We start from the raw sequence: 17,797 nt of genomic DNA on the forward strand, positions 1-17,797 counted from the left end.
TTTTCATTTATTGGTATTGATAATTATATTATTGTTAATTAAGTATTAATTGGTAATTAATTTTTATTATTGGCAATTAGTTTTAATTAATTGATTAATTGATAATTATGTTAAGTGTATTATTTTATTAGTGGAGTGTGTCATGCGTTTATAGGGGAATAGTGTTGGAAGTAATTGAAATCTAATTAAGTAATTATTAAATTAGTTGTTGGGTATTGATAATTAATTAATTGGACGATAATTATTAATTGGTAAATATTTTAAATTATAATATTTTGGTTATGAAAAATAATTAATTGTTGATTAATCATTAATTGTGAATTAAATATAATTAAATATTATGCATTTATATTTCTAATTAATATATTAATAAGTAATTATTAATTGGTAATTAATGTGTAATATTTATTATTTTGGCGTATGAAAAATATTTAATAGTTCAATATTTTTTAATTGGTAATTAATGTTTCATAATAAGTATTTTGCGGTATATATTTTTTTAAATGGTTAAATATATTTTAATTGGCATTTACTTTTTAATAATTCATATGTTTTTGGTTATGAAAAATATTTGATCGTTTAATATTTATTATTTGGTAATTAATATTTATTAATTATTATTTATTGGTATTTATTATTAATGTATTGTTAATTAATTATTCTTTGGTAGTTATGTTTGTAATAATTATTTATTGGTATTTGTAAATAATTTTGAGTTATTTAATAATTAAATCACTAATTATTTTAAATACTTATTTTATTTATAACTCTGTTATTTTTAACTTCTACGCTATCCAACACTTTCCCTACTGTTGCACCCTCTGGAGTTGGAATAGTAATTTGTATCCCTACGCTATCCAACGCTTTCCCTACTATTGCACTCTCGGGAGTTGGAATAGTAATTTGTACCCCTACGCTATCCAACACTTTCCCTACTGTTGCACTCTCTGGAGTTGGAATAGTAATTTGTACCCCTACGCTATCCAACACTTTCCCTACTGTTGCACTCTCTGGAGTGGGAATAGTAATTTTTTCCCCTTCGCTATCCAACATTTTCCCTACTGTTGCACTCTCTGGAGTTGGAATAGTAATTTTTACCCCTACACTATCCAACACTTTCCCTACTGTTGCACTCTCTGGAGTGGGAATAGTAATTTTTACCCCTACGCTATCCAACACTTTCCCTACTGTTGCACTCTGTGGAGTTGGAATAGTAATTTTTACCCCTACGCTATCCAACACTTTCCCTACTGTTGCACTCTCTGGAGTGGGAATAGTAATTTTTACCCCTACGCTATCCAACACTTTCCCTACTGTTGCACTCTGTGGAGTTGGAATAGTAATTTTTACCCCTCCGCTATCCAACACTTTCCCTACTGTTGCACTCTCTGGAGTGGGAATAGTAATTTTTACCCCTACACTATTCAACACTTTCCCTACTGTTGCACTCTCTGGAGTGGGAATAGTAATTTTTACCCCTACGCTATCCAACACTTTCCCTACTGTTGTACTCTCTGGAGTTGGAATAGTAATTTTTACCCCTCCGCTATTCAACACTTTCCCTACTGTTGCACTCTCTGGAGTGGGAATAGTAATTTTTACCCCTACGCTATCCAACACTTTCCCTATTGTTACACTCCCTGGAGTGGAAATAGTAATTTTTAGCTCTACGCTATCCAAAATTTTATTTACTGGTTTTTTTTGGAGCTGGAGTAGTAGTTTTATTGTCGGTGCTATTTAATATTTTTTGTATTATTTTAGCTAATGTAATATATAATTAATTTTAACAATATTCAAATTAAATGTAATTTTTTTAATGTGTTATATATAATTATTTAATTTTTATTCATGTTATTGTTTTATGTGTATGATGTATTTGTAATTTATAATAATTTTTAACAAGTTATAAGTTATTAAAACAATTATTAAAATTTAATATTAAGTAAGTATATATATTATATATGATATGTATATGTTTAAGTAATGTTTTATTACACTATATATATTAATTATTATTTTTAAACATTATAACATATATTTAATTATGTTTATTTTATTTATAAGTATTATTTGGTTTATTTTACATATTTTTTTTAACTAAAAAATACTTTATATTTTTAATAACGATATTTTTGACATTCTATATTTTATTTTCGATATTTTTGTACTTACCATGTTGTAGATAGGATCTCGATATTCTTGTCATCGATATTTTTGTGTCGATATTTTTGTAGGTCGATTTTCTGTCCGTCGATATTCTGTCAGACATTCATATGGAATAACATGTAGTGTATTAGTAAGTTTTTTTTACAAAACAGGGAAACTAGAATATTATTTTTCAGATGTAGACAACATATTTTCACAAGTACCTTTAGTTCTTAAATTAAATAAAGTAAACCCTGGTAAAGTTTTAGGTGAATTCTTCCTAGAAACTAGGGAACTATCATTAGAATCAGCTTTCAAAAAGAATCTCACTTGTAGTCTGAAGAATGAAGAAACGACTTTCTTAGATATGGTAGAAGAGAGGAGAATAAAAATGCAAAAGAAGATACCTGAGGGAAAAGAAGAAAAGACTGTTTGGGATGTTGAAAGAGAAAAACATTTGAAAGGAGAGACTAGTCCAGCAATGGCTTTAGATTGGCCTCAGAAAGGAAAATTGTGCATTAGAAGAGATCAAACTCTGTATGATAACTATTTCATAGGTGCAAGTGATTGCCATGATACTTATAGAATCATGGGTGGATGGGGATTTAAAGGAGGAAATGATCCGGTATTCCCTGGATTATATCTGCGGGAACAAAGCTTATTATCAATTACCAGACCATTGGTATGCCACATGTTATCTAGGCTTGGTTTTCCCAAAGATATTTCACGTGGGAAGAGGAAAGGATGGTGCACATGAGATAGGTAGACAACTAACACGTAGGAGAAGAGAATCTTGGCCAGAAATTGTAGGAGACATTTTTGGAGCACTGATACCAGCAGTTGGAATATCTCTGAATGCACAGAAAATTAGAAAATGATCAACAGTAGTGGATCGCTTGTCAACAAGCACTGCTGGAGGATTTTTATTGGTAAACACAGAAATGGTTGCGATGTGAGCGATGGTGATGGAAAATCAACTTGCCCTTGATATAATGTTGGCAAAAGAGGGTGGAGTCTGTGGAATGCTGAAGGTCCAACATTGTTGTACTTATATTCCTGACGAAAGTCAAGATTTGAAGACATACATTAAAAATATAACTGATTTGCATAAGGAGATTGTTCCACTGGAGGTTGAAGGTATTTGGGAAAAGATTGGGAAAAAGTTTGCTACTATTAAGAACTTTCTACTAAAATTAGGTAGTACCTTTATTGGTAAAATTTTAATTCTAGTAACGTGTGTGATATTTCTAGTACTAATTCTGAGATTAGGATGCTTATGTAGCAAGAAAAGAAAATTTCAAAAACACACAAAAAGAGAAACTGTAAAGAGAGAAGGGAAAGAAACAAAAGAAAGAAAGAGAAATGGAAGAGATAGAATTAGAAGAATGGAAAGAGAATGTGTATAAGAAAACAAGAGAAGAAGAGACAGGGGAACCAATTATGTGATCTAACAAAAAGTGAACTGAATTCAGTTCTATTACAAATTTTATCAAAATGTGAGGGTTTTTGTGGTGATATTGAAAATCACCAAAGGGGGGATTGATGGAGGAGGTAAAGCAAAAGTTTGTATACCTCCTCTATTTGCATGAAATTATTAATCTTTTAACCGACTAATATAATAACTTAAGTTAACCGTGTGCTGTGTTATACTGACCAACTATTTGCACCCTTTTGTAAACACCAATTACACGTGGGACTTATTGCTAATTGTATGGCAGAATAACCTTAATAACTAACTGTGGTAAGCTTATTAATAATAGTATGTGTGGTAATAGAATGTCGCATGATTTATGTCGATTTTGTGATGTTTGCATTCCCGTTCTGGATCGAAGGGTGAGTTTTATTGCTTTAAATGTCGCTAAAAGCTAGGGAAATACTAATACATAAAGGGATTAGTGAGGGTATAACATTAGAATCTTTATTTACGTAAATGAATCACTCTTTTGTGTTTGTTTTGCTTGAGTTGACATTTGGGCCTACTCGATTTGGAGTTCGGAAGTGGCCACCGTCTCGTGAGCACGATGCCTGCTGCGCAGACTCGGATGGCTTCGTAGACCTCCAGGCAACCTCCGGCCTGAAGCACAGTGTTCCTGGTCAAGGATAGGAACATGGAGGACTGCCAAACTTCAGTCAGTGGAAACTGGTCTAATCGAACAATGGACATATACAAAAAGTGCAACAACAATGTTGCATGAAGATGACATTCAGAGGAAATGAACCAGCAAAATCTGTGAGACCCCAAATGGTGGGAAATTTGGATAATATTGCAAGTACTCATCAGATGAACCAATCGGATCGTAGTATTGGTAAAGGAATGTATCATGTTATCCCAAATTTATTATAAAAAGGGCAGTAGAATAGGGAGGAGTTTAGAATGGAGATCGATTGCTGACCGCACACCCCTACCGACCCCACAGGCGATGACAAATGCTTGCACGATTTCTGGTCCTTTGGAGATCTTTGGGACTGTAACGTGCTGAGCAGAAAACTTTCCGGACATTGAGCCTTGGCCTGCTTTATTGGGACAATCGAGCAGCTAAATTTGATTCATGCAAAGCCAATTGAATTAGAAAAGTCCCGCTAGCCAGAATAGGTAAATATAAAATGTCATGCAAATTTGTGCTGATTGATTGAATTACTAAAATTTGATTGACCAAAATGCTAATATTAATTGCAAACAATATTTAGATAAACAAATAATTGATTAACCGAATTTATGAGTTTGTGGTTTGTCGATCAGGTGATTATAGGTTTCTGAAGCTTAAAATGTGTTTTAGCTGGTTCTAGATGACCATCAACCAGTCCAACTAATTGGTCCGTCGACCAAGTGGTGGAGTGTGTTGATGTTAAGGTTAGGATCCTATAGGCGGTGATGCAAATGTATATTCTGTAAATAACTTTTCTTCCCTATAGGTAATAAGGTACTCCCCCACATTTCCAGCGCTTTATCATCATCCCTCCTGTGTGCAGACTCCTGAGGTGTGAAGTATGAGTGTTATGGGCCCCACCAATGAATGCGTGAGTGAATGAGTTAGTGCAACGGCGGGTCTGCGACGCAGGGAGGATACTTGTAAAAAAATTTGGGGGTTTTCCCCTCGGCTTTGCTCTGGATCAATACAATAACAGGAAACCAGGAGGCAACTAATGCTGGCTTAATGACATGTTGCGTGAAGCACAGAAAAAATAGAGGACTACAATTTTGCATTGACCGAGGGGCTCAGAATGATGTAATCAACAGTGCTTCCCAACACGTCAGGCCTTCTGTCATAGAATTTAAACCCAAATTTTATGTTCAGAAATGGTTAGAAAAAGGGAGAACTGCTGATGAAGGAAACTGCATTGCTCGTAGACAAATGGTGTCTGGTTCCACATCTAAGCGTATTTGGAACATTCTGTGATGGAAAACGTATCCCACATTGTAAATGGATTTTAATATCATTAACTCATATATTAACCCTCAAATAAATGTGTATCCATTGATTGTATTAAATAACGTTATAAGCTGTAACTGGTCAGTGAAATGCCAAACATACTAAAAATTGGTATGTTTTGCTCTTTTTAGCCACACCTCTGACTCCGCCCACTGAACAAATCCTCTGTTATTCCCGCCTCCTGATGCTCCGCCCACAGTCCCCCTACTTTTTTTTCCCCACTTCGACCACTGCTCTCACTGGGTTAAGGTATGAGAACATACATAATTGGACCAGAATAAACGGCTCAAAATGCGTGCGTTTGTTTAATCCCTAAACAAGCCATAGAAAGCGATTAGCCGTATTTAACTAGTGTGTTCATGCCCTGTGGCTGGAATCCTGAAGTGTGCTGCTTTAGACCGTTAAGGGGCTTTAAACCATGTAACGTTTAATTTCGTAATAGCATCCAAACTGAAAGCACATGTGAAACAGTTTAATTTGAGGCACGGGCTATGCGAGTAGTTAACATAAAACAATATTTTGTATCACTCCCTTTGAATATCAGAGGCCAGCCGTTCAAGCAGGGATAGGATGTGGCCTGACGGCCCAGCGGTCGACCTCTGGGGAGCCAGGTTCAAATCTCGGCAGGAACGCTCAACATCCTGTGACTCTGGCCAAATCACTTAATTTCCTTGTGCCTACCAAAAATGAATGTGTTCGTCTTTAACGCAAGTGGTGCTCTGTGAAGCGCTCTGATACCTTCGGGTCGAGGTCGCACTACATAAAACTGAAAAAAACTGCACATTTATGAGTTGCAGGTGGAAAGTTTAAAATCAGTCTGTGATGTCCTATCCTTGAATCTATCCGATGCCAATAACGTGAATGTGATATTAGTACAAATATTTATCTACACTGTTATGAAGAACCATTATAGTGGGAGACAGCCCTACTTAACTGTTTAATAATGATCTGAAAAACGAGTCACAGCAGATGCACCCCGATTTGCTTTTAGGTACTCTTATTGTTCCACGAGGAAGGGCTACTTTACAGCTGTGGCTTCACAGCATTGTAAGGGTTGTGTTGTGCTTAAATCCCAGAAAATCCTGGCTGATAGCTGAAACGTGTGATCCTCGGTGCTCATTTTCTCATTTTTAAATGTAGTGGTGGCGTCAATAAGGCAGATGCAGCATGAGGCAGGCCCCAAAGTTGCCCAGGCTGCTGACTCTTGGGGAATAGAAAGAGAAGGGCGTGGTGGTGGTGGGAGGCAGAGGGCAGTCTGAATTAACCAGCCAGGAGCAGCCTAGTGCGAGTTCAAGTTCATATCCACCTATGGTACCTACACAAAAAAGTTGGATAAATGACCTTAATTATTTGGGGCTAAACTGCTTACACCTGAAGTGGCACCTCCGTCAACATCCAATCGACATCAAGTGTAGTGCACTGATACAAACAAAAAAAGTGGCAAACAATATGTACTATGCTCCCATAATGGGCTACTGAAAAAACAATGTGTAAATATCAGTGTGGTACAAATAAAGTTCCCTTGGGGGAAAATTGTGTGAATACCGGGTCTCAGAGTATCCAGCGGAGAAAAAGAGGTGTTAGCCCATATGCTAGATCATACACAATTCTGAATGTAACCATGCCACATGTAAAGTATATATTGGAAAATATTTTTATTAAAAATCGATAATGTTTGCAATTGATAACCACAATAAAAATTATTACAATAACATGAGACTGTAAATTGATTAGTCCCTATAAACTAGCCTGGAATGTAAAACAGAACATAAACTGTCTCTTTTTTAATAGCTCTTTATCGGTATAAACGGCAACAAGTATTAGAAATACTCATACTTTCTAGAAACCACATGAACCCGCTAATAGTGTATGAGAAACGGGTCTTAGAATGAAGGTGCATGAGAAACAGGTTTAGAATAAAATTGAGCTGTTATTTGAGGCATTTAAAAAGCGAGGCTTGAAAGATAAACAATAATACGGCCCATCGATTTAACCCGACTGTTTCCGGGTCATTTCAGGCAGAACATCTCCATGTTAAATTTTTTTGGTCTGTGTAAATATATTAGCTATCATTTGGGTAAAAAAAAACACATCTATCTAGGGTAGGATGAATTTAGCTTGGTATGTATTGTGCCAACCTTTTACTGCATCGTTTGTTTTTGGTTAATTGGCCCATGGTGCTATCATAAACATTCCACCATGGTATTTGAAACTTGGGTAGATTAGAATGGTGCAGTCTGCCAACCCAAGTGTCCTCAAAATAGTCTATTAGGGGACTTGCTATGGGTTTGTTCGTAAGGGGATTGTATGAGGAGGTTATAGTGCTTAGCTACTTCTGTGACTGGTGCATATGCTGGTACATACCCTTGCTCTATTAATGGTTTTATTTCATAGCCAAATTGGCTGTTTGTTGCATATTCTGAACTAAGTGCAGATTTTTGGAGGTGTCTCAGATGAATTGGGCGAAATTATAATAGCAACCTTAAGTGGCTGAGCTGGGCTATATTTTGGAAATTGTTTGTATATCATTGTTTACTTGAAGTCTATTATGCATTTTTGTGGGTAGTAGTTATTACTACTTATTTTCAGTTGACTTAGTTTTTGTTTTTAGCACTTTGCTTGTTGGGAAGCAGAACGTAAATTATGGTTGTGTTACTTTTATCATTTTCACCATGTATGGATTCTAAATGGGTATATCTGTGTGCATGGTGCAGGACACAAGTTAACAGTGCCATCTATCACAACTTTGAGTTTGGCTTAGTCTGAGGATGTTATTGTCTGTTGCAAATATTATTATTTACCAGCCATTATTTGTATCATCATACACGAGAAAAGGTTCCTCAGTGTGCGTAGAATGTTTCAACAATATTTTGTTTTACTATATTTTGGTATTCCATATGGTATTTTAGATATTTGTAACAGCAATATTTTTGTGAGCAAAATTTCTTGTATTATTTGTTTGTAGATAGGGTGATGATATTTCGGTAAACAACATTTTTGTGTTAAATGTAGTATATATGTATTTTTTTTTATTGAGCGTAAAAACCATAAGAGACATGTTAACCAAGGTACATAAAGCAAACAAATTTACAAACTCTCCAATCTCATATTATAAAATAGATAATCAGTTAAACAAATTACATAATCCATTTGTACATGATGACTATGATACACAAAATTTGCAGAAGACAAAATATATAGCCTATAGAATATTGAATCACACATTTAAAATGTACCCTAATAAAAATGGGCAAATTCCTAATTCATAAGTCATATCCCATTTTTCATGGTATGCAGTTTCAACATTCTAAATAGCAGCTCCGTAATAGCACGTGGCCCCTACCTTAATGACCTATATGAATACAGTCTTTCCTTTGAGAATTGGTACTTCATAATTAGCTTGATTCTACATCCTAAGCTCCCTCCTGGGGACTGCCCTCCTTTTACCTGTTACAGTACCATACAGAGGTTCACAACCACTGATGTTAAATGTATCCAAAAAGATCACATAGAATAATTACATAATAGCATTTGCATGCGTGGTTGCAGCATAGCCCTCCCATGTCATCCCAAATCTCCGCACCACCCCCATCCTCTTTGCATAAGCCTCTTCAAATTTGTAGGTCCTTGCCAGCTTAAATAGCCATTGAGCCAGTGTAGGTATTTTCTGCGATCTCCAATTCTGTAATATTAAAGATCTGGCTACTGCTATGGCTAGGGAAGCAACGGATTGCCTATATAATTAAAACTGGCCAACTACATAGGAGAAACCAAATAACGCCAACGATGTACATGGAAGAATAATGAACCTAAACATCTCCTCCCAGAAGTATTGTAGTCTTGGACAAGTAAAAAATATATGTATCCAATCCCCCGCCTCTGGCAAATTACATCTAAAACAGTCATTTGGTGCTGCAGGAAACCATTTATGGAGTCTGGAGGGAGTGTAATAGGCCACCCATCTAGAAAGGAAGGACATTCTTTAAAAATTGGCCACCCTCCATGCCCTGTCGCCAAGCTCACATAATCGTCGCCATTCCTGGCTATTGAACCAACAGTTGGTTTCCTGAGCAATTTTTGGGAGCATTGTTTCAATGAGGTTCTTATTCGTCTCCTGGCGTAATAATCTATACCAATTGCCAATACCAGTTAGATTTACCTCAAAGGCTGCTTTTAAAATTGATCTAACTCTCCCACTGCTTCCTCTATAGTTGGTCAGGAGGAAGCATGTAATCTGCCTGAAGCTTAGCCAAAGATCGCGGGTCTAAGATTCAAATTGCCTTGCGAAAGCATCCCACGTCATCAGATTGGCACCGTTGTAAAAATCGCCTAGCTTAAAAAAACCTAGGATAGTATAGAGCTGTACCATGTTTTGAGAGATCTTAAGACCCCATACCTCACAGTCACAAAGAGAGGAATATGCATGGAATGATGGAATATTATAGTTGTTATTAAACCACTGCATGCGGCTTAAGAATGTATTCACAACCTTGTATCTCGGCTTTTTTGGTAACTTTGCAGTGCGCAGGAATGCTGGTAGCTTAATTGCACTGTCCGTTAACATAAGATCAAGTGGAAAATTCAGAATAGGGGCCAAAAGCTGCGTTATTAAGCTAAGTAACGCCGCTTGGTCATAAGTAGCTAAATGGGGTAATGCAAGCCCCCTACCTGTTCTACATCCAAGTGTAAAATAGATAACTTAATACAAGGTTTTTTCTTAGCCCAGATAAACTCTCGAATCACCTTGTCCACTTCATTAAAATATGAGATTGGAATCTTTAAAGGAAGATTTTAAAATAAAAATATCAACAAGGGAAGGATCGACATCTTTATCAAAGAGACTCGTTCTATTATTGACAAGGGTAAAAGTGCCCATCTTTCTAGCAGACTTTTTATTTTATCCAGTCTTCTACCATAATGCAGATGGAAAAGTTGAAGGAAGTCCACTGTCACGTATTCTGCAATCTGCCTAGTACCCCGTCTTATCATCACTTCTCCTGCCTCCTCAGAATTTATAATTATTTTTGCTGAGGCTCCCTTATAAATTCTCTCTAGCATCTCGATTAGAATGGCATGGAACGCCAAACTCACCCAAGATGAAGAAGAGGGCCCGCCAATCCATCAGATTGAATGCCTTTTCCGAGTCCATCATTAAAATGGCAGCATTATCCTTTCTAGCAGAAAAGTAGTCGATTGCCTGGATCAGATAAAAAGTATTTGCAGCCATGGATCTCCCAGGCAGAAACCCTGTTTGAGCTGTGTGTATCTGTGTGTATCAGATATTGCGCACAGCCTGCGATTCTATTTGCCCAGATTTTCATAAAAAGCTTATAGTCTACATTTAGTAGGCTTAATGGCCGATAAGAACCTGGGTCTTTAGGGTCCTTATCTTTCTTTAAAATTCTCTTAAATCTATCTGAAACCACCGCTCTGGCCATAATTTGATTGTATAGTGATACCAAGAACAGGGCGAGTTTGTCTAAACAATTTATATACTTCAGCAGGGATCCCATCGTTGACACTTGCCTTCTCATTTGCCATATTTTTTATGATTTCGCTTAATTCTGCAATTGTAATTGGTTTACTCAAAAGTATACAGTCCTCCTCGCAGATTGTAGGTAGTTGGAGTGTCATAATCTGCAAGAGCTCGAGGGTTAACTATCTGCACTTCCGCGTATATCTTACTAAAATGAGACACCCAAATTTCGGCAATTTCGGCTCTATCATTCACCAGGCATCTAGTACTGGGATCTCTAATTTATGGAATAGACGGCTTGCTCTGATGCGTTTTTGTGGACCAGGCTAAAAATGTGCCGATGTGCTGGCTCTCTTCGTAAACCTTTTGTCGAAGCTTTGCTTCCAAAAATTTCCTCGAGCAAGAAAAAACTTTTCAGCTCCTCCTTTGCCCTTGATAATTCCTGCTAAAGTACCTCTTCCTCTGATTCCCCAGTTGGCCTACCCAAGAGTTCTCTTTAGTTTCCTTAATTTGTGAAGATTGGCCCTGTATGCCACCACCCGTCCCCTAAACGTGGCCTTGAAAGCTTCCCACACCATAAAACTTGTTGCTGTGTTCACATTTTCCTTAAAAAACCACATTATAAAATCCTGGGTTTCATCACTTCACTTTTGATCCGATAACAATGTTTTATCAAAGTGCCACCTGTTATATTTTCTCTTGGGAACGGGCAAGTATAGCATCAAGGAGACCAGAGAGTGGTCTGAGAATGAGTTAGAAAGAATCATGGATTCCCCCCTTACCAGAAGATTGCTTATCAAAAAAAAAAAAACAGACGGGATGCTGTTTCTCGCTGAGTAACACGTGAACTCGGTGTCACCTGGGTGATCTACCCTCCATGGGTCTAGTAAGGCAAAATACTCTTTTATAATTTTAAAAATCTATATGTTTTCGATTTTAATTGCTTTTTTCCCTTGTTAGAGGTATCCAAGCCTAGATCTTGTATTAGGTTAAAATCTCCTCCAATGATTATAGACCCATGTGCATTCACCAAAAGATCATACACCTGTTTCAAGGCAGCACAGTCATCCACAATTGGTCCATAATAGTTAACCAGGACGACAGCTACCCCATTAACTAAGACTTCCATCCAAATCCACCTAGCTCCCTCATTCCAGGTCACCTTACCGTCCTCCCAATCTAGCTCTGTAGATAGAAGAATACCTACTCCATGCACTGCCGCTCGGGCCGGAGCAAAATATGCATGGGCACATTTCTTTGGGAGCGCAAAGTTGGGGGAGTTAGATTTAAAATGCGTCTCCTGCAAAAAAATCACCTGAGGGAAGAAAGATTCTAACCATTTTAACATTGTTCCTCTTTTTTGAGTGTTCAAAAAGCCGTTCATGTTACATGAAATTACCTTCAGCAATTGTGTCATTCTTCAATCAAATTATACCATTTAAAAAAAAAAAAAGTCTGCTATATTCTGTCATATGTCTATTTCCCAGATGTACCAACACTTTTAATACAATTACATATATCCCCTTGATGACAGAGACACTGCCAATTTCAGCTAGGCCTCAGAGTTTCACCATGTTGCCAATCAGGCCCTCAACCCAAGTTTGTCCGCTACCTATACACTCACTTTTTTAATGCTGCACCTCCATTCCCCCCACTCCTGCCCACCCCAGACTGTCTGTGGAGTGAGGTAGCCCTTCCCTCACGTTCACAGCCTCCCTCCAACCACAAGGTGCCTTAACTTGGCAGCCAGGAGCACGTCCCTCCTCCCCCGTCACCCCTATGTGCGAAACCATTTAAATATTTAAGCCCCGGAGTATTTACAATATAAAGTGCTTCAAAAAAGGCAGTACTTAAGCAGTAGCTAATGCTGCCTTAAAGAGGCCCTAGCGCAGTCTATCCCCCCATTGTTACATACTTCCCATCAACAAGCAGAGTACCTCTAGTATAAACTCATGGTATCGCTTGTGCCTGATGCATCTTTCCCCCATAGAGAAAAAAAAAGCAAAATAACGACATCCGAGATAAGTAGAATAAAAAATACAGTAGGTCTAGTATCTTGAATTTCCAGGATTTCTTAAACTGTCATAGAGTTCGAGCTTTAAATCCTATTGCTATACCTAACCAGCCTAACCATTGTACCTTAAGACAAAAGGGAGGGGGGGGCTGCCTTACCCTAATTAGTAAGAGTATCATTCCCCCCGCCTAAAAGGGGGAGATAGAGTAAAGTGCAATAGTGCAAAGGTACATTGTGATTAACCATAATCACTATACAAAAATACAAAAGCACTTCCAAATTCCAATAATCCAGAACTCAGAAAAAAAAGGAAAAAGGTACTCCATAGAGGGAGAGCAACAAGAAAAGATACAATATGCGCAATTTGTGCAATAGTGCAAATATTTGCCTCGAGGAGAAAGCAGTGCTTGAGGTTAATGCATCTTCTCTTCTGTAAAAAAAGGGATGAAATTTGCCACAAAGCTTTTTGTGAACAATTGACAAAAAAATACTATCTCTCCCCCTCACACAAAAGGGGAAAAGTAAAGTGCAATGGTGCAATAGTGCAATAATGAAAATTTCAGCTGTAAGCATACAGCTAAAAGTGCAACGTGCAGAGTATGTTAGTGCAAAAAATGCAAATGTTCCGCTTTTTAAACGCTGCAGTATGCAGTGGTGCAATAATGAGAATTACAGCTATAAAGATAGTACTAAAAGTGCAACATTTTGTTAGTATAAAAACTGCAAATTTTCACAGGGAGAAAAAAAAATGGAAACATACAAAGTACATCCACAATATTCACAAGACTAAAGAAAAAGCCATTAAGGGAATAGTGCCTATAGCAGCAGCAGCATACAGGAAGGCAATGGTTCAAACCTGCACATCTATCCCCTCGACGGAGAGTAAAGTGTAAATTGGCAGAGGGTTCATACAATCAAGGTGTACTTAATATTGAAGTAGATAAAGTTCCTAAAGTGCCTGAGTGCAAAAAAGAGAAGAAGAAAAAAAAAGGAACAAAGAAAGAGCCTACAATTCTAACGATGCACCAATTGTTATAGACAAGAAGTCTCTACTTGAGTCCCCTTATTTTATGTTTGCTTGAGCAATCTTTTGTAGTAAATCTTGGGCCTCTTCTAGAGTAGGGCACAGGTGAAATCTTCCTTTCCATAACACTCTCAATTTGGACTGCTGGGCAATAGAGGCCTGTGCTCCTGCAGTCTTAAATTGACTCAGCATCCCAACAAAATCTTTCTGTCTTCGTGCTACCTCTGCCGACATATCAGAGAACACTCGTACTCGGTTCCCGTTAGGTAGAACAATCTCTCTTTTTTGGATTTCCTTAGTTAACACTGCTTCTCTAATGCGATAGTCTGAAAAGTTAACAATCATTGTTCTAGGATGCTTAGCCCCTGGAATTTTCTGGAAAGGAACTCTATGGACCCGCATTACAGTGAGATCTGCGGGCGCCTTCTCAAGCACATGGTCTCTGATTATTGATTCAATGTAGGCCACAGGGTTAGACTGGCCGTCAATACATTCAATGTCTTTTGGAATCCCTGTGAAACGTAAGTTCGAACGTCTAGCATAGTTTTCCATCTTGTCCATCTTAATCTGGGAGGCCTGTAACTTCTTTAGGAGAGAGACAATATCAGAGTCACATAGCGCAGAACAGTCATCAATATCAGATACCCATTGCTCTAGTTCCTTAAATCTCTCAGGTATTTGTTGCATCATGGTTTCCATTTTATCTAAACGTTGGTGCAATAAAAAGAGCTCCTGGGCTTGCGAGGTCTTGCAATCCCGGTTTCCCCCAGAATGGTCTTCAAGAGCTGTTGCATCTGGACCATCGGGACAGATGAAGAGTGAGCGATTGTAGTACTGGTAGTGGAAGCCCCGTTAGCGCTAACATCTCTGTTGTCAACTCCCTGCTGCTGAGGAGGCACGGTTGTCGCTTCTGGCCTAGTTTCCAACAAAAGACTATGATGTAATTTTTGTGAAGAAGGAAACTCACTCTTCTTGTAGGAACAGGATTTATTCAGTAGTAAGGAACAGACCCCTGGGACACAACTGCTCACTGGTCCAACTGCAACTCATCTCTCTCTACATTCTAGTTTACAATCATATAGATGGTTGCCAAGGAACAGCAGTGTTCCATGTCACCATGAGAAAGCAATAGTAACTAACAGTAATGTGAACTATGCAGAATACAACACATCTCCCCCCTTAAAACAATAAAAAATAAAAATAAAAATAAAACTATGTACATATAGAATCTTTATATCTTGTAGGCATTGTACATTGTCGTCTCAAATTTGTTCTGACCTTAGCAACAGGAAATCCAACAGGATCGGAATTAACTCTGCATACAATAATATTTTGTTGGGTATTAGAAGACATGGCACCTTCAGTGTCAGAGCATGGTGATACCTTCCTGGTGTTCTACCAATTCCCATCATCCAGCTTTACACTGTTACCCTTGACCACAATAATTTTTTGGGGAGGAGACCATTTAGAATGACCTTTTCTTGCGTTGTCTCCAACAAATACTCTCACACACATACCTTGCATGAAACAGAGCTTTGACTTCACAATGTTTTTGTTAAAGCGATCACAATAAGTTGTTTGATATTTTTCTACTCTATCCCGCACCTCCTCCAAGTTTGCATTGTATATTCCAGCTCTATTCATCCATGGCGGCACAGCCACAGAACAAGGAATCCTTTCTTAAGTAAAGAAAAAGGTGTTTCCTTTGTCACCGAATGAGGAGTTGTGCGGTATGACCACAACATGTCCTTGACATGCTGCCTCCACATCTACTTGTTCCTGCATGTCAATTGGATACATTCAACCAATACTTTGTTGAAGTGTTCTACCAGCCCATTTCCCCTTGGATGATAAACTGGCGTGGTAGTGTGTTTAATTCCCCACTTCCTAAGAAAAATCTCAAATTCATCAGATGTGAATTGGGGTCCATTATCAGTAACAATTTCAGTGGGGCAACCTTCCCTTCTGAAAATGTTGTCACAAAATGAAATAACACTTGTGGACTTAACCTCCTTAACGAAAGCAACTTCTGGCCATTTGGAAAAATAATCCACCATAACTATGGCAAATCTCTCCAATACATTCAAACTATCAAAAGGTTCACAGATATCGATGGCTAATTTATTCCAAGGAACTTTAGGCATGGGTGAGGAATTTATTAAAGTTTCCTCAGAAGAATGAGTCTTGTCGCTACACGCACAAGCCATACAATCACAAACAAAACGCTCAATCTGAATGTCCATACCGGGCCACCAAAAATCCACCCTGATCTTTCTTTTCATAGCTGACATTCCACCATGCCCTTCATGCATGATATTCAGTAATCTATTTCTTAATTTCTCAGGTATCACCAACCTGTTACCTCTTCTAAGTAGATCATCTATCACGTTTAACTCGGACCATATCAATTTGAAAGAGTTTAAATCTTTGTGTGATTTCCATCCTTGTTCACAACTTAAAACTTTTATAACTTTGTTTAATACAGCATCTTCTTCAATAGCTTCTTTCCACTCAACCTCGCTGATAGCAGTACAAACATCCTTTATTTCGGCAACCATCCATTCATCATCTTCCTCCTCGTGCATACTTTCTAATGGTAACCTAGATATGCAATCCGCATTTACATTCCTTACACCTGGGATATATTTTACGTCAAAAACATATTCTTGCAGACGGTATAACCATTTGGCAATTCTAGGAGTGGCCTTGCTTGCACCTCTTGTGGAAAATAGATCTATAAAAGGCTTATGATCGATATGTAACTGGAACTTGGTTCCCCATACAAATGTTCTAAAATACTGTATGCCCCACCAACATGCTAGAGCCTCCTTTTCAATGGTAGAGTAAGAGTGTTCTGCACCTTTTAATGTGCGGGAAGCAAAAGCTACCACCCTTTCTTGTCCCTTGTGCACCTGGACTAATACTGACCGTAACCCATTATTACTGGCATCAGTAGTAATGATGGTTTGATCGTTAGGATCAAAAGGCTTTAATGACACAGCATTAATGATGCATTTCTTAATAGAATCCAAATGTTGTTGGCACAACTCAGGCCACTCAAATTTGGTACCTTTCTTCATTAAGTTCCTAAGCCTATGTACTTTGCCTGAAAAATGGTGAACAAATTTAGAGTAGTACTCTGCCAGTCCAGGAGCCTTTTCAATGGCTTCGACCAAACTACATTTTGGTTTCACTCCCTCGCAGGACAAGGTGTGAACTAGATACTCCACCTCGTTGACCCCGAATTTGCATTTTTCTAAAGCAATCATGAGACCAGCTTCAGAAAGTCTGTTGAGAACCTCTTCCAGGATTAAATCATGATTGTTTTCATCACTCCCCCACACCAACACATCATCTTGAAAGACTACCACATTTTTTAAACCTGTTAAAATAGATTGCATCACTCTTTGGATGACAGCTGAAGCAGATGCCAAACCAAATGGCATGCAGTTAAATTGAAAAGCTCCTTCTGGAGTGATGAAGGAGGTGATGTGCTTAGAGTCTTCATGTAATAGTATTTGATGGTATGCATTTAACAGATCTAAAGTGGTGAAATGCGTCCCCCCTTTGATAGTAGCTAACATTTAGTTTATCCGAGGAAGAGGGTACCGGTCTATCCAGATATTATTATTTAAATCCCTCAAATCAATGCACATCCTAATATTCCCATTTGGTTTCCGGGCCAAAACTACTGGACCTAACCATTC

The sequence above is a fragment of the Triturus cristatus genome, chromosome 7, assembly GCF_964204655.1.
Source record: "Triturus cristatus chromosome 7, aTriCri1.1, whole genome shotgun sequence".
Lineage (NCBI taxonomy): Eukaryota > Metazoa > Chordata > Amphibia > Caudata > Salamandridae > Triturus > Triturus cristatus.